The sequence below is a fragment of the Astatotilapia calliptera genome, chromosome 3, assembly GCF_900246225.1.
Source record: "Astatotilapia calliptera chromosome 3, fAstCal1.2, whole genome shotgun sequence".
NCBI classification, from domain to species: Eukaryota; Metazoa; Chordata; class Actinopteri; order Cichliformes; family Cichlidae; genus Astatotilapia; species Astatotilapia calliptera.
The window spans coordinates 44,259,473-44,283,980 of NC_039304.1; the positions used below are offsets into that span (position 1 = coordinate 44,259,473).

General features: G+C 42.2%; 1 long non-coding RNA gene across 2 annotated transcripts; it reads left to right on the forward strand.

Annotated features, from left to right (window-relative positions):
- Window positions 1–11,879: 11,879 nt before the first annotated feature.
- Window positions 11,880–12,887, forward strand: LOC113011217 (uncharacterized). 2 transcript variants are annotated; one of them, XR_003270491.1, is made up of 2 exons: window positions 11,880–12,052; window positions 12,457–12,887. It is a non-coding gene; the product is annotated as an uncharacterized LOC113011217 (long non-coding RNA). The 2 variants fall into 2 exon arrangements; XR_003270490.1 differs by lacking the exon at window positions 11,880–12,052 and adding an exon at window positions 12,062–12,188.
- The last annotated feature ends 11,621 nt before the right edge of the window (window positions 12,888–24,508 follow it).

Consider the following 24,508-nt stretch of genomic DNA (forward strand, 5'->3'; position numbering starts at 1 on the left):
CCACTGTGAATATGAATGTGGTCTTTGCCTAATTGAATAAAGGTTACACTGACTCACTGCTTCATCTTCTGGTACAAACTGGCATTACATTGAAGTACAGCCCAAAACCAGTTCAGCTTGAGTTTCTTTTTTTCTGGACATAAAGTCACAGCAGGTGTTGTTTCAAAGCTGGTGGACAGATTTAGTTCATTTTGGAGGTTTTAAGAGCAACTGCTGTGAAAACATTTGTAGTTTTGGGAGAAAATGATTTAAGAGAAGATTTTACCTCAGCAAAAGATTAAATATGAAGGAAGGATTGAAATTTAACTTAGGTAACACATAAAATGAATACAACTACTAAACACTACTGTGTCCTAAGGAAACAAGGACTAAAATGTAACAGGGATAACATTTTAGAGAATTAAATCCCTCAAAGGAAAAATAATAAACTTGATATGCATATCTATACATGCAGCTTCCTAAATGTAACATTCAGGATTATTCACTGCAGGTCCAGAAATCAGAGCTACCTCATCAGATCCAAGTGTGGCATCAGCTGACACTCTTTACAGGAGATTCCATCTGAACTCTGTGGAGCCTGATCTCAAGGTTTGTAAGTCTGAGCCTGAAACCAGAAGAGGATCTTTCTCTCTCTTCAGATTCATTGTGATCCAGTGATTTCAGTCCTGCATGATCAGGCTGATGTTTGCACGGAGCAGATAATGAAGTGAAGGTTTTTCCACATTGGTAATGTTGGGTCTAAACTCAGACCCCGCTGTATCCAGAACTTATTCCCATGAAAGAAAAGCAAGGCAACAATGTTCGATCGATTTCTTGCGCAAGGGAAGCCCTCATCTGTGTCCAGCACGACAATGAACCCCAAATGGTGGCCTCCTCTCGCTGCCTTTTTATTGACAAACTTCAAACAATAGTTTACAAAACACCTCCCCTTGCAACCCCCCTTTGGTTACAAAGACAAGGCACTGTATGTAAATGTATACACTGAGTGTGTGTGTGTGTGTGTGTGTTATGTGAGAATGTGTGTGTGTGTGTGTGTGTGTGTGTGTGTGTGTGTGTTATGTGAGAATGTGAGTGTGTGTGTGTGTGTGTGTGTGTGTCCTCCTGCTGACCAAAGGGTCATAAACCCCAGGAAGCTTTCATCAAAAGAAACAGATCTTTCAGATAGGATGTATCTACAATAAAACCTCCCCGGCACAGAGTGGCTGGAGAGGTGGTCAGGATCAAAGAGATGGCTTTGATCCTACTGCTTAAACTAAGACTGTACAAATTTAAGAAACACAATGGCAACATTCAACAATTAGACTTAACAGGTAACAGTGAAACAGTTTATTTACAGCGTGGGATCGTTTGTGTTCGGAGTATGAACTGAGATTCCTGAAGCTCTTGTCACACTGGTCACAGCTGAAGTTCACTTCCATGTGTGTACGTTCATGTTTGTTACGATGACCTGATTGTGAGAAGCTTTTGTCACAGTGTCTGCACTTGTATGGTGTCTCTCCTGTGTGGATTCCCTTATGCTTTGTCATTGAGCTCATGTCCAGTGGTGAAGGATGACCCACACTGGTCACAGATGTGCTTTTTGACCCCACTGTGGAACAGTTCATGTATTTTTAATGTACTTGGTGTGTGGAAGCCTCTCCCACATTCTTTGCAGTAGTTCATTTTGTCTCCACAAAGATCACAGAGAAACTCTTTCCCACCACCACAGTGATGAGTCTTCATTTTTCCAAACAGTTCATTCAGTATAACTCCATAAGTTTACTGATCATATTTATTCCAAACAATCAGGTTAAAAATACAGGATAAAAAGGTAAATACATCCTCACAGTAACTGCACTTGTAGAGTTACTTTCTGGTGTGGATCTGTTGGTGTTTTTTCAGCTGATGAGGATATTTAAAAGACTTTCCACACAAGTGACAGTTGTACGCTTTAACTCCACCGTGGATGACTTGGTGTGTTTTTAAGCTTCCAGCCTGGGTAAAAGATTTTCCACACAACTCACAGCTGTAAGATTTAACTCCACTGTGGATGAGTTTGTGTGTTTTTAAGGTTCCAGCCTGGGTAAAAGACTTTCCACACAACTCACAGCTGTAAGGTTTAACTCCACTGTGAAAGAGTTTGTGTGTTTTTAAGTCCCCAGCCAGGGTAAAAGACTTTCCACACAAGTTACATCTGTACGCTTTAACTCCACTGTGGATGAGTTGGTGAGTTTTTAAGTTTCCAGCCTGGGTAAAAGACTTTCCACACTCATCACAGCTGTAAGGTTTAACTCCACTGTGGATGAGTTGGTGTCTTTTTAAGACTCCAGCCTGGGTAAAAGACTTTCCACACTCATCACAGCTGTAAGGTTTAACTCCACTGTGAATGAGTTGGTGTGTTTTTAGGCTTTGAGCATGGGTAAAAGACTTTCCACACAAGTCACAGGTGTAAATTTTAACTCCACTGTGGATGATTTGGTGTCTTTTTAAGACTCCAGCCTGGGTAAAAGACTTTCCACACAACTCACAGCTGTATGCTTTAACTCCACTGTGGATGACTTGGTGTGTTTTTAGGCTTCCAGCCAGGGTAAAATCCTTCCCACACTCATCACAGCTGTAGGTTTTCTCTCCTTTTCTTCTGTGAGGTTTGTCAGCCTCCTGAGAGCGCTGACTTCTCGCTCCATGTTGGTCCTGCAGTGACAGAGATACAAACACAGGCAGTGAGTGAAATGCAGTCGTGGAACAAACTGTAACTCCCTCCATTGGTGGAATCAAACATGTCAACAAACACATTGTTGGTGTGTTTCCACCGCCTTCTGGTAATAGTATCACATTACAATGATGTGCTACAATGAGAGTTGTAATGAAAATGACATTATTGAAAAAATATCAATCAGCAGAGAAAATCTTTTACTTCAGAAAAAATTAAAGTGATGATATTGTTGTTTCAATGTGTGTAGAGAAAATATGATCTTTGTATTTTCTTGTAACTTCTGTGGTCTTTGGTTGTGAATGTAGATTCTGTATATATTGAGGAGTCCAGGATGGAAAAGATAAAGCTGCTGTTAACAGCAGTAGATTCTGTACAGGGAGTGCAGAATTATTAGGCAAGTTGTATTTTTGTATTGTGACTTGTTCAGTGGTGGTCGTCTTTCAGCCTTTCTTACCTTGGCCATGTCTCTGAGTATTGCACACCTTGTGCTTTTGGGCACTCCAGTGATGTTGCAGCTCTGAAATATGGCCAAACTGGTGGCAAGTGGCATCTTGGCAGCTGCACGCTTGACTTTTCTCAGTTCATGGGCAGTTATTTTGCGCCTTGGTTTTTCCACACGCTTCTTGCGACCCTGTTGACTATTTTGAATGAAACGCTTGATTGTTCGATGATCACGCTTCAGAAGCTTTGCAATTTTGAGACTGCTGAATCCCTCTGCAAGATATCTCACTATTTTTGACTTTTCTGAGCCTGTCAAGTCCTTCTTTTGACCCATTTTGCCAAAGGAAAGGACGTTGCCTAATAACTATGCACACCTGATATAGGGTGTTGATGTCATTAGACCACACCCCTTCTCATTACAGAGATGCACATCAACTAATATGCTTAATTGGTAGTAGGCTTTCGAGCCTGTACAGCTTGGAGTAAGACAACATGCATGAAGAGGTTGATGTGGACAAAATACTCATTTGCCTAATAATTCTGCACTCCCTGTATATATGGAGGAGCCCAGGATGGAAAAGATAAATCTGCTGTTAACAGGTTTTTAAAAACAGACCAGCTGTGCACACAGTTTCAATAACAGTGTAATTGTGATGTTTTTCTCACCTTTTGTGTTGAAGTCATTGTTTCCTCTGTAGTGGCTGAGCTGAGTCCAAATGGCTGAAATTGTTCCTCTGCTGCACCACCAGACTCTTCTCCTCCTGTTACTCAGCTGGGACACAAAAAGTATATATTTGTATTTTATCCCTGACAAAAAGAAGCAGAGCAAATAAACATGACTAAACTCCTCAGTGACAACAATACCTATTAAGCTTCAAGGTGAAACCCCAGAAGCAACTACAAAAAGAAAGTCATCAGTTGCCTACAAGAACTTGAAAGGGAAACACCCCTGACCCCCTGCATATCACCACCTTTACCCAGGGGATGCTACACCCTGTATATATGGACTTCCATAGATCCACAAAGACGGAGTCCCGATCAGTCTCATTGGTAGCAGTATAAACTCAGCCACCTACAACATTTCAAGCACCTCATTACCATCCTAGCTCCCCTAGGATGGTAATTTCAAAACATTTTGAAACTCACTTTGTTAATGTGGAATTCTAAATTTATTTTACAAATGGAGAATTTATTCTACAATTTATCATCTAAGCATCTAAGAATTCTGTATTTCGATGTGTGTGTGGCTATTGTGGTTCTCCATATGGTGGTACAAATAGAGGACATAGATGAAGTGGCACACATCATGAGAGGGTACATTTACAATCACACACAGTGTGGTTGGCTAGGTTAACTCACAAGCAGAATTTAGCTGTGCCTGACTACAATAGAGACTTTCTTCTTTAGATGTTTCTGAAACAAGAAGGTGTAGTAAACAGATTTGTTTCAGAAAAAGGGGAAAGTAATTAAAACGACATACATAAGCACAGAATATTTTAATCCCACTAACACATACACACACATGCAATGAAGCTCATGAATACCAGATGGTATTTTAAACCTGTGTTTCTGATTTTATCATCTTGTTCGGTTCACTTACTAAGATGAGAAGCGATATATGAACTATCCATCCATCCATCCATCCATCCATTTGCTGCCGCTTATCCTTTTCAGGGTCGCGGGGGGCACTGGAGCCTATCCCAGCTGTCATAGGGCGAGAGGCGGGGTACACCCTGGACAGGTCGCCAGTCTGTCGCAGGGCCAACACAAAGGGACAGACAACCATTCGCACTCACATTCATTCGCACATTCACACCTAGTGACAATTTGGATTTTCCAATTAACCTATCCCCACAAACTGCATGTCTTTGGACGGTGGGAGGAAGCCGGAGTACCCGGAGGGAACCCACGCAAACACGGGGAGAACATGCAAACTCCACACAGAAAGACCCCGGCCTGATGTTGGAATTGAACTCAGGACCTTCTTGCTGTGCGGCAACAGTGCTAACCACCGTGCCACCATGATATATGAACTAGTGGACTAATATTATATTAGGAAAGATGATTGAATGATAGCAGGGGTGAACAGAATGCAGCAGAGGGTTTAAATGAGTGAGACTAACAGATTCTTAGTTTCTTGTTCCTGATGATCAGATAAATGATGAGTTTAAAATCCAGGTAAGGAACGAAGAAGGCCAAATATTTTGAGTTTTTAGAAATAATTTTTGATTTACGTCTTAAATTGGACAAGCATGTAAAGAAGATTGCTAAGACGGTCAAGGCGAATCTGAATTGTTTTGTGTTAAGTCAGAACTACAGGGAGTGCAGAATTATTAGGCAAGTTGTATTTTTGAGGAATAATTTTATTATTGAACAACAACCATGTTCTCAATGAACCCAAAAAACTCATTAATATCAAAGCTGAATGTTTTTGGAAGTAGTTTTTAGTTTGTTTTCAGTTTTAGCTATTTTAGGGGGATATGTGTGTGTGCAGGTGACTATTACTGTGCATAATTATTAGGCAACTTAACAAAAAACAAATATATACCCATTTCAATTATTTATTTTTACCAGTGAAACCAATATAATATCTCCACATTCACAAATATAAATTTCTGACATTCAAAAACAAAACAAAAACAAATCAGCGACCAATATAGCCACCTTTCTTTGCAAGGACACTCAAAAGCCTGCCATCCATGGATTCTGTCAGTGTTTTGATCTGTTCACCATCAACATTGCGTGCAGCAGCAACCACAGCCTCCCAGACACTGTTCAGAGAGGTGTACTGTTTTCCCTCCTTGTAAATCTCACATTTGATGATGGACCACAGGTTCTCAATGGGGTTCAGATCAGGTGAACAAGAAGGCCATGTCATTAGTTTTTCTTCTTTTATGCCCTTTCTTGCCAGCCACGCTGTGGAGTACTTGGACGCGTGTGATGGAGCATTGTCCTGCATGAAAATCATGTTTTTTCTTGAAGGATGCAGACTTCTTCCTGTACCACTGCTTGAAGAAGGTGTCTTCCAGAAACTGGCAGTAGGACTGGGAGTTGAGCTTGACACCATTCTCAACCCGAAAAGGCCCCACAAGCTCATCTTTGATGATACCAGCCCAAACCAGTACTCCACCTCCACCTTGCTGGCGTCTGAGTCGGACTGGATCTCTCTGCCCTTTACCAATCCAGCCACGGGCCCATCCATCTGGCCCATCAAGACTCACTCTCATTTCATCAGTCCATAAAACCTTAGAAAAATCAGTCTTGAGATATTTCTTGGCCCAGTCTTGACGTTTCAGCTTGTGTTAGGGCTGCTCGATTATGGCAAAAATGATAATCACGATTATTTTCACTGAAATTGAGATCACGATTATTTGACGATATTTATTTAACCCTTTAAGACCTAAATGGTAAATGGTAAATGGCCTGTATTTATATAGCGCTTTACTAGTCCCTAAGGACCCCAAAGCGCTTTACATATCCAGTCATCCACCCATTCACACACACACACATTCACACACTGGTGATGGCAAGCTACATTGTAGCCACAGCCACCCTGGGGCGCACTGACAGAGGCGAGGCTGCCGGACACTGGCGCCACCGGGCCCTCTGACCACCACCAGTAGGCAACGGGTACTATAGAACCAAGTCCACCAGAGCTTTTTTTTTTTTTTTTTTACATGCTCTAGTGCCATTTGTGGGAGCATTTCAAGTTGCTATACATCAATACAACTGTTATAGCCCATATTTTAATAATATGTATGCATTAAGTCCATAGTAATTACATACATTGCAAAAAAGTGCAATAAACTACAAAAAATATTGAAAATCGCTTTTGTTTTGTTTACATATATTTCTACTTGGAGAAATTTAAGAGGTTTATCCCTCAAAACTTTAAATACAATAAAGTTGCAAAAAATAGTTTACAACAAGAGGAAATTTATTTTGAGTGTCTTCATAGTTTTATTTTGGAGATACAGTTTTTATATACTGCAGGAAAAACAAAAAACAATCCTATGATGCAAATTTGCAAAGAAAACAGCAGGTGCATCATTTCACTGTGGGAAGTGTTACGAACAGCTGATGGATCGGCAAAGCCTGTTTCTGGAGTATTATGTTTTTGTTCCTGCAAGCGCTTTTTATGCAGTTTTTGCAAAGCTATATGTGGAAGGAAACCGTGACCGAGGACAAGCTGATGGCATCAGACTCCTCCGGTTTCATATGCAAAACAAATTATTGCGCTAGCTTACACGGTTCCGGTTCTACAGGGATTTAAAAATAGTTACACAACACGGAGCGTGCTGCTCTGACCGGCTTTAAAGGGTTAACAATGACTTTAAAAAATAATATAAAATAGTGTGCAACACCACTGAAGTTTTTTTTACCTCTCTTTTCAACCAACAGCAGTCACTCTCCTCTCCAAATAACTTCTGCTTAGCTTTCCGAGCTTCCCTCGGGTCCTCTTAATCAGCGGTCTCCAACCTTTTTTGCGCCACGGACGGTTTATGCCCGACAATATTTTCACGGACCGGCCTTTAAGGTGTCGCGGATAAATGAGGGAGGGGCTAATAATCGGCTCAGTCATTTTTAATGATCGTTGAAATTCCAGATCGTAATCGTGATTAAAATTCGATTAATTGAGCAGCCCTAGCTTGTGTTACTTGTTCAGTGGTGGTCGTCTTTCAGCCTTTCTTACCTTGGCCATGTCTCTGAGTATTGCACACCTTGTGCTTTTGGGCACTCCAGTGATGTTGCAGCTCTGAAATATGGCCAAACTGGTGGCAAGTGGCATCTTGGCAGCTGCACGCTTGACTTTTCTCAGTTCATGGGCAGTTATTTTGCGCCTTGGTTTTTCCACACGCTTCTTGCGACCCTGTTGACTATTTTGAATGAAATGCTTGATTGTTCGATGATCACGCTTCAGAAGCTTTGCAATTTTGAGACTGCTGAATCCCTCTGCAAGATATCTCACTATTTTTGACTTTTCTGAGCCTGTCAAGTCCTTCTTTTGACCCATTTTGCCAAAGGAAAGGTAGTTGCCTAATAATTATGCACACCTGATATAGAGTGTTGATGTCATTAGACCACACCCCTTCTCATTACAGAGATGCACATCACCTAATATGCTTAATTGGTAGTAGGCTTTCGAGCCTATACAGCTTGGAGTAAGACAACATGCATGAAGAGGATGATGTGGACAAAATACTCATTTGCCTAATAATTCTGCACTCCCTGTATATACCTACTTTAGCAGCTCAGTTATTTATGCATTTGTCACGTTCCTGGGTCTTTTGAGCCATTGTTTTTAGTTCTAGTTCATTTTTGATGTTTATCAAATCAAATCAAAATTTATTTATATTGCACATATTAAAACAACAGTGTTGACCATAGTGCTTCACAGTCAGTAAAAGCACGAGACAGTTAAAACAAACAATAGAAGAGGACAACAAACAATAGGTAACAACACAACAAGCTAGACCAGCCAACTAAACAGAATCAAAAGCCAAAGTAAAAAAATAAGTTTTAAGACGTGATTTAAAAGACTGGATAGACTCGGCAGTATGAATATGAACGGGGAGGTTATTCCAGAGTCTAGGTGCCACGGATGCAAAGGCCCGGTCACCTCTCGACTTCATTCGAGTCCTAGGTTGTGCTAGGAGCCTGTGATTGATGATCTAAGTGCTGTGTTGGGATTGTATGAATGGAGTAGTTCAGAAAGATAGCTGGGCGCTAAATTACAATGGTTTATGTTTAAGTTCTTTAGGTCAGTGAAGTTCATTTGGTTATTACACTCAACAAAAATATAAACGCAACACCTTTGTTACTGCTCCCATTCCCCATGGGATGGACGTAGAGACCTAAAATTCATTCCAGATACACAATATAACCATCACTCCCAAACAGTGGTCACAAATCAGTCCAAATGTGTGGTAGTGGGCACATCTGCTATATTGAGATAATCCATCCCACCTCACAGGTGTGCCACATCAGGATGCTGATCTGACATCATGAGTAGTGCACAGGTGTGCCTCAGACTGCCCACAACAAAAGGCCACCCTGGAATGTGCAGTTTTGTCTCACAGCAAAATGCCACAGATGCCACAAGCAATGAGGGAGCGTGCAATTGGCATGCTGACAGCAGGAATGTCAACCAGATCTGTCGCCCGTGCATTGAATGTTCATTTCTCAACCATAAGCCGTCTCCACAGGCGTTTCAGAGAATATGGCAGCACATCCAACCGGCCTCACAACCGCAGACCTCGTGTAACCACACCAGCCCAGGACCTCCACATCCAGCAGGTTCACCTCCAAGATCGTCTGAGACCAGCCACCCAGACAGCTGCTGGAACAATTGGTTTGCACAACCAAACAATTTCTGCACAAACTGTCAGAAACCGTCTCAGGGACGCTCAACTGCATGCCCGTCGTCCTCATCTGGGTCTTGACCTGACTCCAGCTCGTCGCCGTAACAGACTTGTGTGGGCAAATGCTCACATTCGATGGCGTCTGGCACGTTGGAGAGGTGTGCGCTTCACGGATGAATCATGGTTCACATTGTTCAGGGCAGATTGCAGCTGAGAATGTCCCAGTTCTTGCATGGCCAGCATACTCACCGGACATGTCACCCATTGAGCATGTTCGGGATGTGCTTGACCGGCGTATACGACAGCGTGTACCAGTTCCCACGAATATCCAACAACCTCGCACAACCATTGAAGTGGAGTGGACCAACATTCCACAGGCCACAATTGACAATCTGATAAACTCCATGCGAAGACGATGTGTTCGCATGGATGTGTTCGTGGCCCTCTGACCACCACCAGTAGGCAACGGGTACTATAGAACCAAGTCCACCAGAGCTTTTTTTTTTTTTTTTTACATGCTGTAGTGCCATTTGTGGGAGCATTTCAAGTTGCTATACATCAATACAACTGTTATAGCCCATATTTTAATAATATGTATGCATTAAGTCCATAGTAATTACATAAATTGCAAAAAAGTGCAATAAACTACAAAAAATATTGAAAATCGCTTTTGTTTTGTTTACATATATTTCTACTTGGAGAAATTTAAGAGGTTTATCCCTCAAAACTTTAAATACAATAAAGTTGCAAAAAATAGTTTACAACAACAGGAAATTTATTTTGAGTGTCTTCATAGTTTTATTTTGGAGATACAGTTTTTATATACTGCAGGAAAAACAAAAAAACAATCCTATGATGCAAATTTGCAAAGAAAACAGCAGGTGCATCATTTCACTGTGGGAAGTGTTACGAACAGCTGATGGATCGGCAAAGCCTGTTTCTGGAGTATTATGTTTTTGTTCCTGCAAGCGCTTTTTATGCAGTTTTTGCAAAGCTATATGTGGAAGGAAACCGTGACCGAGGACAAGCTGATGGCATCAGATGTAAGTACAACTCCTCCGGTTTCATATGCAAAACAAATTATTGCGCTAGCTTACACGGTTCCGGTTCTACAGGGATTTAAAAATAGTTACACAACACGGAGCGTGCTGCTCTGACCGGCTTTAAAGGGTTAACAATGACTTTAAAAAATAATATAAAATAGTGTGCAACACCACTGAAGTTTTTTTTACCTCTCTTTTCAACCAACAGCAGTCACTCTCCTCTCCAAATAACTTCTGCTTAGCTTTCCGAGCTTCCCTCGGGTCCTCTTAATCAGCGGTCTCCAACCTTTTTTGCGCCACGGACGGTTTATGCCCGACAATATTTTCACGGACCGGCCTTTAAGGTGTCGCGGATAAATGAGGGAGGGGCTAATAATCGGCTCAGTCATTTTTAATGATCGTTGAAATTCCAGATCGTAATCGTGATTAAAATTCGATTAATTGAGCAGCCCTAGCTTGTGTTACTTGTTCAGTGGTGGTCGTCTTTCAGCCTTTCTTACCTTGGCCATGTCTCTGAGTATTGCACACCTTGTGCTTTTGGGCACTCCAGTGATGTTGCAGCTCTGAAATATGGCCAAACTGGTGGCAAGTGGCATCTTGGCAGCTGCACGCTTGACTTTTCTCAGTTCATGGGCAGTTATTTTGCGCCTTGGTTTTTCCACACGCTTCTTGCGACCCTGTTGACTATTTTGAATGAAATGCTTGATTGTTCGATGATCACGCTTCAGAAGCTTTGCAATTTTGAGACTGCTGAATCCCTCTGCAAGATATCTCACTATTTTTGACTTTTCTGAGCCTGTCAAGTCCTTCTTTTGACCCATTTTGCCAAAGGAAAGGTAGTTGCCTAATAATTATGCACACCTGATATAGAGTGTTGATGTCATTAGACCACACCCCTTCTCATTACAGAGATGCACATCACCTAATATGCTTAATTGGTAGTAGGCTTTCGAGCCTATACAGCTTGGAGTAAGACAACATGCATGAAGAGGATGATGTGGACAAAATACTCATTTGCCTAATAATTCTGCACTCCCTGTATATACCTACTTTAGCAGCTCAGTTATTTATGCATTTGTCACGTTCCTGGGTCTTTTGAGCCATTGTTTTTAGTTCTAGTTCATTTTTGATGTTTATCAAATCAAATCAAAATTTATTTATATTGCACATATTAAAACAACAGTGTTGACCATAGTGCTTCACAGTCAGTAAAAGCACGAGACAGTTAAAACAAACAATAGAAGAGGACAACAAACAATAGGTAACAACACAACAAGCTAGACCAGCCAACTAAATGTAACCCACATAAAAAAATAAAAGAGCTGCATCTATAACTAAACCGAAATTTTAAATTCCAATTGGGAGCGTGCCCGTGAAGGCATCGCGACGCGTCATGGCGCGTGTCTGCACATGCCTGTTGTGACCAATCACATTCGCGAGGCACCGATATATGCCTTCCGGGTTGTCGTCTCGAAAAGACGCGGGGGAGAGGCGTTAGCGGATGGAAGCAACAGGTACGTAGGGCGAGCGCTTTTCGCTGTTTACTATCTTGACTTGTTTTGAATTAATTGTGGATTGCGTTCAACAGTATTTTGATACCGCCGTGGGTAGATGCGTGGGGCTCGTATGTGACATCGCACGTAGTGAATGGTGAGTGAGTCTGAATGTTTGTTTGTGTAACCTGTATCAGTATGCCAGTGCTATTAGCTGATGGGATGGCTGAGGCTTACTGCATTACTACTGCTCTCACTTTATGTGGCTGTAGTTTTGTTATTTGAGATTGTCATATGTTTTAATTCATTACAATGGTTGGATATGTATTTGTTGTATTTTCTCATGGATTTTATGTGTACACTGGAACTAAAGCTAGCTTGGGAAGTTTAGATGAATTTTGCTAATAGTGGTTTTGTGATTGTAGTGCAGGCTAGTGGTGCCCTGGAGAGACCACAGCGACACCACTACTTTGGATGGCGAGCTAGGCCCAACGAGCCAGAACCCCAGCTACAACTTCCTGCGGTCTGGTAGGAGGCTGCTGCGGCCTACACTCTCCCCTCTTGGTTTAGTCCCCTAAATCTCACTTCTGAGATTTCAGCTTTGGAATCTTAGTGCTGATCATCCTACTTCAAATTTCAACCTGTCTAGACTGTCATACGCGTTGGACTTATATCACTCATGAAATAAACTTTATGGACATTGTTGCCAGAGGTTGGACGAGGTTCATGCACTGCCGTGCAGCGGATATTTTACAAGCTTGAATTGTTTTATTTTTTCCTTGTCTGCAGATTTTGTAAATATTGGTGTTTGGTAGTTGCACTTTGTTTTCACTATAAATAACATTTGTAATCACAATATTTGTGGTTGTACGTTTATTGTACTTCACTCACCTCCTAGAGCCGAATCTGATATCTTCTGAATTAGCCCAACTATTCATAACCAACTTAAATTATTTTAGCTTATGTACTTGCTACAAAAGCCAAAGTGATTTAAAAGACTGGATAGACTCGGCAGTATGAATATGAACGGGGAGGTTATTCCAGAGTCTAGGTGCCACGGATGCAAAGGCCCGGTCACCTCTCGACTTCATTCGAGTCCTAGGTTGTGCTAGGAGCCTGTGATTGATGATCTAAGTGCTGTGTTGGGATTGTATGAATGGAGTAGTTCAGAAAGATAGCTGGGCGCTAAATTACAATGGTTTATGTTTAAGTTCTTTAGGTCAGTGAAGTTCATTTGGTTATTACACTCAACAAAAATATAAACGCAACACCTTTGTTACTGCTCCCATTCCCCATGGGATGGACGTAGAGACCTAAAATTCATTCCAGATACACAATATAACCATCACTCCCAAACAGTGGTCACAAATCAGTCCAAATGTGTGGTAGTGGGCACATCTGCTATATTGAGATAATCCATCCCACCTCACAGGTGTGCCACATCAGGATGCTGATCTGACATCATGAGTAGTGCACAGGTGTGCCTCAGACTGCCCACAACAAAAGGCCACCCTGGAATGTGCAGTTTTGTCTCACAGCAAAATGCCACAGATGCCACAAGCAATGAGGGAGCGTGCAATTGGCATGCTGACAGCAGGAATGTCAACCAGATCTGTCGCCCGTGCATTGAATGTTCATTTCTCAACCATAAGCCGTCTCCACAGGCGTTTCAGAGAATATGGCAGCACATCCAACCGGCCTCACAACCGCAGACCTCGTGTAACCACACCAGCCCAGGACCTCCACATCCAGCAGGTTCACCTCCAAGATCGTCTGAGACCAGCCACCCAGACAGCTGCTGGAACAATTGGTTTGCACAACCAAACAATTTCTGCACAAACTGTCAGAAACCGTCTCAGGGACGCTCAACTGCATGCCCGTCGTCCTCATCTGGGTCTTGACCTGACTCCAGCTCGTCGCCGTAACAGACTTGTGTGGGCAAATGCTCACATTCGATGGCGTCTGGCACGTTGGAGAGGTGTGCGCTTCACGGATGAATCATGGTTCACATTGTTCAGGGCAGATTGCAGCTGAGAATGTCCCAGTTCTTGCATGGCCAGCATACTCACCGGACATGTCACCCATTGAGCATGTTCGGGATGTGCTTGACCGGCGTATACGACAGCGTGTACCAGTTCCCACGAATATCCAACAACCTCGCACAACCATTGAAGTGGAGTGGACCAACATTCCACAGGCCACAATTGACAATCTGATAAACTCCATGCGAAGACGATGTGTTCGCATGGATGTGTTCGTGGCCCTCTGACCACCACCAGTAGGCAACGGGTACTATAGAACCAAGTCCACCAGAGCTTTTTTTTTTTTTTTTTACATGCTGTAGTGCCATTTGTGGGAGCATTTCAAGTTGCTATACATCAATACAACTGTTATAGCCCATATTTTAATAATATGTATGCATTAAGTCCATAGTAATTACATAAATTGCAAAAAAGTGCAATAAACTACAAAAAATATTGAAAATCGCTTTTGTTTTGTTTACATATATTTCTACTTGGAGAAATTTAAGAGGTTTATCCCTCAAAACTTTAAATACAATAAAGTTGCAAAAAATAGTTTACAACAACAGGAAATTTATTTTGAGTGTCTTCATAGTTTTATTTTGGAGATACAGTTTTTATATACTGCAGGAAAAACAAAAAAACAATCCTATGATGCAAATTTGCAAAGAAAACAGCAGGTGCATCATTTCACTGTGGGAAGTGTTACGAACAGCTGATGGATCGGCAAAGCCTGTTTCTGGAGTATTATGTTTTTGTTCCTGCAAGCGCTTTTTATGCAGTTTTTGCAAAGCTATATGTGGAAGGAAACCGTGACCGAGGACAAGCTGATGGCATCAGATGTAAGTACAACTCCTCCGGTTTCATATGCAAAACAAATTATTGCGCTAGCTTACACGGTTCCGGTTCTACAGGGATTTAAAAATAGTTACACAACACGGAGCGTGCTGCTCTGACCGGCTTTAAAGGGTTAACAATGACTTTAAAAAATAATATAAAATAGTGTGCAACACCACTGAAGTTTTTTTTACCTCTCTTTTCAACCAACAGCAGTCACTCTCCTCTCCAAATAACTTCTGCTTAGCTTTCCGAGCTTCCCTCGGGTCCTCTTAATCAGCGGTCTCCAACCTTTTTTGCGCCACGGACGGTTTATGCCCGACAATATTTTCACGGACCGGCCTTTAAGGTGTCGCGGATAAATGAGGGAGGGGCTAATAATCGGCTCAGTCATTTTTAATGATCGTTGAAATTCCAGATCGTAATCGTGATTAAAATTCGATTAATTGAGCAGCCCTAGCTTGTGTTACTTGTTCAGTGGTGGTCGTCTTTCAGCCTTTCTTACCTTGGCCATGTCTCTGAGTATTGCACACCTTGTGCTTTTGGGCACTCCAGTGATGTTGCAGCTCTGAAATATGGCCAAACTGGTGGCAAGTGGCATCTTGGCAGCTGCACGCTTGACTTTTCTCAGTTCATGGGCAGTTATTTTGCGCCTTGGTTTTTCCACACGCTTCTTGCGACCCTGTTGACTATTTTGAATGAAACGCTTGATTGTTCGATGATCACGCTTCAGAAGCTTTGCAATTTTGAGACTGCTGAATCCCTCTGCAAGATATCTCACTATTTTTGACTTTTCTGAGCCTGTCAAGTCCTTCTTTTGACCCATTTTGCCAAAGGAAAGGTAGTTGCCTAATAATTATGCACACCTGATATAGAGTGTTGATGTCATTAGACCACACCCCTTCTCATTACAGAGATGCACATCACCTAATATGCTTAATTGGTAGTAGGCTTTCGAGCCTATACAGCTTGGAGTAAGACAACATGCATGAAGAGGATGATGTGGACAAAATACTCATTTGCCTAATAATTCTGCACTCCCTGTATATACCTACTTTAGCAGCTCAGTTATTTATGCATTTGTCACGTTCCTGGGTCTTTTGAGCCATTGTTTTTAGTTCTAGTTCATTTTTGATGTTTATCAAATCAAATCAAAATTTATTTATATTGCACATATTAAAACAACAGTGTTGACCATAGTGCTTCACAGTCAGTAAAAGCACGAGACAGTTAAAACAAACAATAGAAGAGGACAACAAACAATAGGTAACAACACAACAAGCTAGACCAGCCAACTAAACAGAATCAAAAGCCAAAGTAAAAAAATAAGTTTTAAGACGTGATTTAAAAGACTGGATAGACTCGGCAGTATGAATATGAACGGGGAGGTTATTCCAGAGTCTAGGTGCCACGGATGCAAAGGCCCGGTCACCTCTCGACTTCATTCGAGTCCTAGGTTGTGCTAGGAGCCTGTGATTGATGATCTAAGTGCTGTGTTGGGATTGTATGAATGGAGTAGTTCAGAAAGATAGCTGGGCGCTAAATTACAATGGTTTATGTTTAAGTTCTTTAGGTCAGTGAAGTTCATTTGGTTATTACACTCAACAAAAATATAAACGCAACACCTTTGTTACTGCTCCCATTCCCCATGGGATGGACGTAGAGACCTAAAATTCATTCCAGATACACAATATAACCATCACTCCCAAACAGTGGTCACAAATCAGTCCAAATGTGTGGTAGTGGGCACATCTGCTATATTGAGATAATCCATCCCACCTCACAGGTGTGCCACATCAGGATGCTGATCTGACATCATGAGTAGTGCACAGGTGTGCCTCAGACTGCCCACAACAAAAGGCCACCCTGGAATGTGCAGTTTTGTCTCACAGCAAAATGCCACAGATGCCACAAGCAATGAGGGAGCGTGCAATTGGCATGCTGACAGCAGGAATGTCAACCAGATCTGTCGCCCGTGCATTGAATGTTCATTTCTCAACCATAAGCCGTCTCCACAGGCGTTTCAGAGAATATGGCAGCACATCCAACCGGCCTCACAACCGCAGACCTCGTGTAACCACACCAGCCCAGGACCTCCACATCCAGCAGGTTCACCTCCAAGATCGTCTGAGACCAGCCACCCAGACAGCTGCTGGAACAATTGGTTTGCACAACCAAACAATTTCTGCACAAACTGTCAGAAACCGTCTCAGGGACGCTCAACTGCATGCCCGTCGTCCTCATCTGGGTCTTGACCTGACTCCAGCTCGTCGCCGTAACAGACTTGTGTGGGCAAATGCTCACATTCGATGGCGTCTGGCACGTTGGAGAGGTGTGCGCTTCACGGATGAATCATGGTTCACATTGTTCAGGGCAGATTGCAGCTGAGAATGTCCCAGTTCTTGCATGGCCAGCATACTCACCGGACATGTCACCCATTGAGCATGTTCGGGATGTGCTTGACCGGCGTATACGACAGCGTGTACCAGTTCCCACGAATATCCAACAACCTCGCACAACCATTGAAGTGGAGTGGACCAACATTCCACAGGCCACAATTGACAATCTGATAAACTCCATGCGAAGACGATGTGTTCGCATGGATGTGTTCGTGGCCCTCTGACCACCACCAGTAGGCAACGGGTACTATAGAACCAAGTCCACCAGAGCTTTTTTTTTTTTTTTTACATGCTGTAGTGCCATTTGTGGGAGCATTTCAAGTTGCTATACATCAATACAACTGTTATAGCCCATATTTTAATAATATGTATGCATTAAGTCCATAGTAATTACATAAATTGCAAAAAAGTGCAATAAACTACAAAAAATATTGAAAATCGCTTTTGTTTTGTTTACATATATTTCTACTTGGAGAAATTTAAGAGGTTTATCCCTCAAAACTTTAAATACAATAAAGTTGCAAAAAATAGTTTACAACAACAGGAAATTTATTTTGAGTGTCTTCATAGTTTTATTTTGGAGATACAGTTTTTATATACTGCAGGAAAAACAAAAAAACAATCCTATGATGCAAATTTGCAAAGAAAACAGCAGGTGCATCATTTCACTGTGGGAAGTGTTACGAACAGCTGATGGATCGGCAAAGCCTGTTTCTGGAGTATTATGTTTTTGTTCCTGCAAGCGCTTTTTATGCAGTTTTTGCAAAGCTATATGTGGAAGGAAACCGTGACCGAGGACAAGCTGATGGCATCAGATGTAAGTACAACTCCTCCGGTTTCATATGCAAAACAAATTATTGCGCTAGCTTACACGGTTCCGGTTCTACAGGGATTTAAAAATAGTTACACAACACGGAGCGTGCTGCTCTGACCGGCTTTAAAGGGTTAACAATGACTTTAAAAAATAATATAAAATAGTGTGCAACACCACTGAAGTTTTTTTTACCTCTCTTTTCAACCAACAGCAGTCACTCTCCTCTCCAAATAACTTCTGCTTAGCTTTCCGAGCTTCCCTCGGGTCCTCTTAATCAGCGGTCTCCAACCTTTTTTGCGCCACGGACGGTTTATGCCCGACAATATTTTCACGGACCGGCCTTTAAGGTGTCGCGGATAAATGAGGGAGGGGCTAATAATCGGCTCAGTCATTTTTAATGATCGTTGAAATTCCAGATCGTAATCGTGATTAAAATTCGATTAATTGAGCAGCCCTAGCTTGTGTTACTTGTTCAGTGGTGGTCGTCTTTCAGCCTTTCTTACCTTGGCCATGTCTCTGAGTATTGCACACCTTGTGCTTTTGGGCACTCCAGTGATGTTGCAGCTCTGAAATATGGCCAAACTGGTGGCAAGTGGCATCTTGGCAGCTGCACGCTTGACTTTTCTCAGTTCATGGGCAGTTATTTTGCGCCTTGGTTTTTCCACACGCTTCTTGCGACCCTGTTGACTATTTTGAATGAAACGCTTGATTGTTCGATGATCACGCTTCAGAAGCTTTGCAATTTTGAGACTGCTGAATCCCTCTGCAAGATATCTCACTATTTTTGACTTTTCTGAGCCTGTCAAGTCCTTCTTTTGACCCATTTTGCCAAAGGAAAGGTAGTTGCCTAATAATTATGCACACCTGATATAGAGTGTTGATGTCATTAGACCACACCCCTTCTCATTACAGAGATGCACATCACCTAATATGCTTAATTGGTAGTAGGCTTTCGAGCCTATACAGCTTGGAGTAAGACAACATGCATGAAGAGGATGATGTGGACAAAATACTCATTTGCCTAATAATTCTGCACTCCCTGTATATACCTACTTTAGCAGCTCAGTTATTTATGCATTTGTCACGTTCCTGGGTCTTTTGAGCCATTGTTTTTAGTTCTAGTTCATTTTTGATGTTTATCAAATCAAATCAAAATTTATTTATATAGCACATATTAAAACAACAGTGTTGACCATAGTGCTTCACAGTCAGTAAAAGCACGAGACAGTTAAAACAAACAATAGAAGAGGACAACAAACAATAGGTAACAACACAACAAGCTAGACCAGCCAACTAAACAGAATCAAAAGCCAAAGTAAAAAAATAAGTTTTAAGACGTGATTTAAAAGACTGGATAGACTCGGCAGTATGAATATGAACGGGGAGGTTATTCCAGAGTCTAGGTGCCACGGATGCAAAGGCCCGGTCACCTCTCGACTTCATTCGAGTCCTAGGTTGTGCTAGGAGCCTGTGATTGATGATCTAAGTGCTGTGTTGGGATTGTATGAATGGAGTAGTTCAGAAAGATAGCTGGGCGCTAAATTACAATGGTTTATGTTTAAGTTCTTTAGGTCAGTGAAGTTCAATTGGTTATTACACTCAACAAAAATATAAACGCAACACCTTTGTTACTGCTCCCATTCCCCATGGGATGGACGTAGAGACCTAAAATTCATTCCAGATACACAATATAACCATCACTCCCAAACAGTGGTCACAAATCAGTCCAAATGTGTGGTAGTGGGCACATCTGCTATATTGAGATAATCCATCCCACCTCACAGGTGTGCCACATCAGGATGCTGATCTGACATCATGAGTAGTGCACAGGTGTGCCTCAGACTGCCCACAACAAAAGGCCACCCTGGAATGTGCAGTTTTGTCTCACAGCAAAATGCCACAGATGCCACAAGCAATGAGGGAGCGTGCAATTGGCATGCTGACAGCAGGAATGTCAACCAGATCTGTCGCCCGTGCATTGAATGTTCATTTCTCAACCATAAGCCGTCTCCACAGGCGTTTCAGAGAATATGGCAGCACATCCAACCGGCCTCACAACCGCAGACCTCGTGTAACCACACCAGCCCAGGACCTCCACATCCAGCAGGTTCACCTCCAAGATCGTCTGAGACCAGCCACCCAGACAGCTGCTGGAACAATTGGTTTGCACAACCAAACAATTTCTGCACAAACTGTCAGAAACCGTCTCAGGGACGCTCAACTGCATGCCCGTCGTCCTCATCTGGGTCTTGACCTGACTCCAGCTCGTCGCCGTAACAGACTTGTGTGGGCAAATGCTCACATTCGATGGCGTCTGGCACGTTGGAGAGGTGTGCGCTTCACGGATGAATCATGGTTCACATTGTTCAGGGCAGATGGCAGCTGAGAATGTCCCAGTTCTTGCATGGCCAGCATACTCACCGGACATGTCACCCATTGAGCATGTTCGGGATGTGCTTGACCGGCGTATACGACAGCGTGTACCAGTTCCCACGAATATCCAACAACCTCGCACAACCATTGAAGTGGAGTGGACCAACATTCCACAGGCCACAATTGACAATCTGATAAACTCCATGCGAAGACGATGTGTTGCACTGCATGAGGCAAATGGTGGTCACACCAGATACTGACCGGTTCTGGGTCCCCAGACCCCCAATAGCGCAAAAAACTGCACATTCCAGGGTGGCCTTTTGTTGTGGGCAGTCTGAGGTACACCTGTGCACTACTCATGATGTCAGATCAGCATCCTGATGTGACACACCTGTGAGGTGGGATGGATTATCTCAATATAGCAGATGTGCCCACTACCACACATTTGGACTGATTTGTGACCACTGTTTGGGAGGGATGGTTATATTGTGTATCTGGAATGAATTTTAGGTCTCTACGTCCATCCCATGGGGAATGGGAGCAGTAACAAAGGTGTTGCGTTTATATTTTTGTTGAGTATAGATTTCTCTTTTATTTTCTTCCCCTGTATTTAAGTTTCCCTCACCCTTTGTGTTTCATGCTGCGTGTCTTATGTTATCAAGTTTGTATTGTCATGTCTGCGTCTCATGTCTCCTGTTTCATTTTGAACGTCTGTGTGGTATGTCAAATCTGTTCGATGGCATCATTTAGGGCTGCACAATTAAATGCTAGAAAATGGCAATCTCAATTCATACTTATGTGTGATCTCATATCCAAATGACAACGATTTAAGAAAAAAAAGAAAAAAGGTAAAAAAAAGATGACGATTGTACCGCATTTTGATCCGGGACATAATCTGAATGAAAACAAACGCTCACTCTTCCTGCTCAACAAATGACAAAGGAAGAGCCTTATACCACGTGATACAGAAGCAAGCTTCAGAAGCCAGGTTCTCAAACAAATCTCCTCTATGACCCACAATGAATCGTGGGATATAGAAGGTCCGATTGGCCTCCCTGCTGCTGCGGAGCCTGGGACGGTCTGCTTGCCTCCACCCTCGGGGGAAGGGTAACATCTCTTGGGTCTGGGTTCTGTTTCCCCCTCTGGGGGCGAGGGTACCTGGACCCGGGGTATAGAGTATGTTTGGGGAGTGGGATTATGTGTACATGTCCATTTATGTCAATCCTGACATTGGGTGAGTGCTGAGTGTTTGTATATGTGTGCATGAGGGTGGGAATGCATGTTTGTGTCTGTGTGTGCCTGTTTGTCTGTGTCTATATGTCAATATGTCAGGTCGGGTCTTAGACTCCACCTCTCTGGGAACTCCCAGGCCCTCCAAGGCCTATCTCCCCTCACCACACTCCCTGCCGTGACCGATGCCCTCAGGGGTCGGTGCATTGGTGCTTCTTGGTGTCCAGGGCTGGGCGCTCAGGTATGTACCAGCTCACTCCCGGTGGCTACTTGGCGGGGCCTGGTGCCTGTTGCTCGGTCAGGCCTCCTCAGGGGTGCAGGGGACTCTCAGGCCTCCGGCCTCTGGGCCTGCAGCTTGGTTCACTCTGGCATACCTGGCTGCCGGCAGAGCTGGCGGGCACGCCGGTGCTGCCCCCTCTAGCTTCTGCTCGGTGGCTACTGGGTGACGCCTCATCTGGGGATCCTCAGCCCTTCCCATGAGGGTGGCACGGATGTCCCTCCGGTGGTCCTCCTTGGGCTCTCACACTCTGGGGCCTGTGGATGTCTGGGGCCTGGATCTCCTCCATGCCTGCTTCATGCCCTGGGGGACAGGGCTATGGGTCTCTACATCCTCTTGCAGACCATTACATGTGGAAACCATTTGAATACAAGCACGCTGATCCACACAGGTGTGCACACGGGTGTTCACTGTTCGTAGACTTAAATTACACCTTTCTTGGCTGCTACTTTAAAGCACATTGTGCGCTGTCTGACCTGCGTGCTGCACAACAACATTGAATATTTAGTATTTACTGCTGTTTACACTTAGCTAGATTAATGCGATGGTGTTGTGTTTAGTATGTTGATTTGGGGTTTTTTTTTTGCTTGTTTTCTATTCTTTCTCTCTCAACAGGTGATCCAGGAGATTTTATTATTATTTTTTCCCCTTTCTCACTGTCCCTCTCCCCTTCTGTTTTTCTTTTCCTTCCTCTTTCTTTCTCCCTTTCCTATCCCTCACTCATGTCTGTCCCGTCTGTAACAACTGAAAATAAAATAAAATAAATAATAAAAACAAAGGTCGATCAAATGGACCAATACGGCAATGCCACGATGATCCATTTGGCAAAATAAATCCATTGGGTATCCTTGTTGGTCTTCAGACAACAATTCTGACAGCAATTCTAAATTCTCAAGAACAATTCTAAAGAACCAAATGGGACAGGCAAAAAAAACCAACAAAAAAAAAACAAATGACAAGGGCAGAGCCTTATACCACGTGATACAGAAGATACAAATCTCCTCTATGACCCGCAATGAATCAGTTATCACCTGGCTAAAGATATGGCTCCCATCAACACTGTGCAAAACGAGGGATTTAGGAAAATGATCAACACCCAAACACTACACAGTTCCGTCCTGCAACTATTTTTCAAATGTTGCACTACCTGCTCTATACACGCAGTGTCGGGCAAGTGTGGAGATCGAATTACAAGCAGTACAACATTTCACGGCAATGACAGACTTATGGTCCAGCCAAACTAAGTGTTATATTTTGGTAATAGTTGTGGTTTACATTTTAAGAAAAATACCTAATACGTACCTCTCTCATCAGCTTACACACGGAAAGAATACTGTTCAAAATGTTATTCTTAAAAGTATTTTAAGGTTTTGTAAGTAAGAGTAGACAATTGAGACATTGTTTTTATGTTCAGTCTCAACTGTTACAAAGTTGATGTGCAGTTAATAAGTGCAATAAATATTTATATTGGAAAAGAAAATCATGAGAGAATCGTGATCTCAATTCTAAGCAAAAAAAATCGTGATTCTCATATTATGCAAAATCGTGCAGCCCTGGCATCATTGTCACATTTTAGAGAAATATAATTTACTTAGTTTTAAGAGTTTTAATCATTTGTGTTTTCTTAAATTAGTCTTTAAAGGTATATATAGGATGGCCCCAGAGTGTCTTAATAGATACATCCAGAGACAAGATAGTAATTGTATTACTAGAAGCATGGTGAACGGAAACTGCAAGATATCATATCGCAGATCTAAATTTGGTCAGTCGGCATTTTCCATAAAGGCTTGTAATCTGTGTAACCCACTTCCAACCAAAATCAAATTGATTACAGACATCAGATCCTTTCCATTGAAGGTTAAAGTTTGGTTAAAGGGAAATCAGAGATGTTTTCATTTTAACTAATGTTATTATTTTTATTTATTGTCTATTAATTGTAGTTGTATTAACGATGTATTTTGGCTTTATGAAAATGTATGTTTTATGGTAAAATGTATTTATTTTGATTGTAAGCCCAACAAGTGACAATTGTTGAAAATTTGCAATAGCTATAAACTTATGTCCGTTACATCAGTTTCATGTTTTGTACTTGGACTATGTCAAACTGCACTGTGCCTTTTAAATAAATACATTCAAATTCAAATGTGTGAGGGATGCTTTACCATGACATACACCTGGTTACATGGGAATAAACTTATTAGAGATGGCACGATACCACTTTTTTATGTCCGATACCGATACCATAAATTTGGATATCTGCCGATACCGATATGAATCCGATATAGTGTTTTTTAATCAACAAAACTGTTTTTTAAAATATCTTGCTGCATTTTGCAAGTCTGCAAGTTCATACTCAAGTTTAAAACAACAACTACACTAAAGCTATTCTGTTATACCTGTATACAAAAAAAAATTTCATAGTTCAGCAATACTGATCAATCTAATAAACTTAAACCTACACCATCCTCCCTATTCTGGTATTTTAAAGAGTACTTAGCGTAAATATTAAGCAACCTAACTAATAGG